Genomic DNA, 1,584 nt, shown 5'->3' on the forward strand with positions numbered 1-1,584 from the left:
TTTTGGATTATTTATTTTCTTCGTGAAGTTATCTCCCGAAATATGTATGTTCTTTCCCCTTTTTTCTTTTCATTCTTACTGTTTCCCCTTTTCCCAGTATCATTTTTGTGCTCTTTTCTCTCCCAAAATTCTGTTTTCTCTTGTAGTCACCTTTATTGGGGTTATCGGTGTGGTGAATACATTCGTGTTTCCTTCTCTCTGTGTTGTGTCTTGTCAAATTGTACTTTGTACCTTTCGGTAAGTGGTAGACAGTGAACTACATAACCAGACAACCTGAGAGGAGCAAAAATGGGGAGACAAACAGCCCACATACAAAAGAAATGGAGGAATCCCCAGAAAATGAAGTAAACGAAATGGAGGCAAGCAATTTGTCAGAGAAAGGATTCAGAGAAATGGTCATAAGGATGCTGAAAAGGATGGAAGACAAATTCAACGTGTAAGAATCAAGATGAAATGAATAAGAAAGAAAAAATGAAGAATGACATAGCTGCAATAAAGAACACAATAGAAAACAACAACAGTAGATTAGAAGAATCTGAGGACCATATCAGCAAGATAGAAGACAAGGTAGGAAAAAACACCCAAGCAGAGCAGCAACTGAAAAAAAAACAACTTAAAAAGCAGGAGGAGAGTCACAGGGAGCTTTAGGACAACACAAAATGAAACAACATATGCATAATAGGGGTGCCAGAAGGAGAGGAAACTGAGCAAGGAAGAGAAAACCTGGTTGAAGAAATGACAGAAAATTTCCCTGATATTTGGAAGATAAACTCACACAAGTTCAAGAAGCAAACAGAGTTCCAAACAAGATGAACCCAAAAAGACCAACACAAAGACACATCATAATTAAATTGGCAAACACCGACAAAGTAAGAATCTCAAAGGCTGCCAGAGAGACAGAAAGTTACCTACAAGGGATCTCACATTAGAATATCAACTGATTTCTCAACAGAAACACACAGGCCAGAAGTGGATGGAATGAAATACACAAAGTGATGCAAAGCAAGGGATTGAATCAAAGAATACTATATGCAGCCAGACTATCATTCAAAATTGAAGGTGAAATAAGGGGTTTCATAGACAAAAAGGGCTAAGGGAGTTTATTACCACCAAGCCCAAGAATGCAAGGAAGGCTAAAGCAACTGCTGTAAAAAGAAGAAATAGGAAGGGAAGCAGGAACACAGGCATCCTATCTAATAATAGAGAAACATGGTAATAAACCATAACTTCGCTACCCTTCCCATTGGCTAATCAGGGCGATAAGCAAATTAACTGCCAACCAAGATGGCGGCCGGCAGCCAGGCAGTTGAAGCGAACAGGAGGCTTGCTTGCTCCAGTGATGGAGGAAGCCAAGGTTCCCGGCCTGCCACTGCCGGCCTCTTTGTTGCAACTCTAAGCAACTATGTTGCAATTACAGAAGCTAAACAATCCCCAGAAACCTGCTTTCAGCCATCAGAGCTGGAGCAAGGAGGACCGCAACAGTGTTACAATTAAAGAACCCAAACAAACTAGATACCTGCTGCCAAGCCTCAGAGCTAAAGCTGGCCCAGAATAAAAAAAAAAGAAACAAAGGACAGGTTGGGA

Source organism: Myotis davidii, unplaced genomic scaffold, assembly GCF_000327345.1.
Source record: "Myotis davidii unplaced genomic scaffold, ASM32734v1 scaffold677, whole genome shotgun sequence".
In the NCBI taxonomy this organism is placed as follows: Eukaryota; Metazoa; Chordata; class Mammalia; order Chiroptera; family Vespertilionidae; genus Myotis; species Myotis davidii.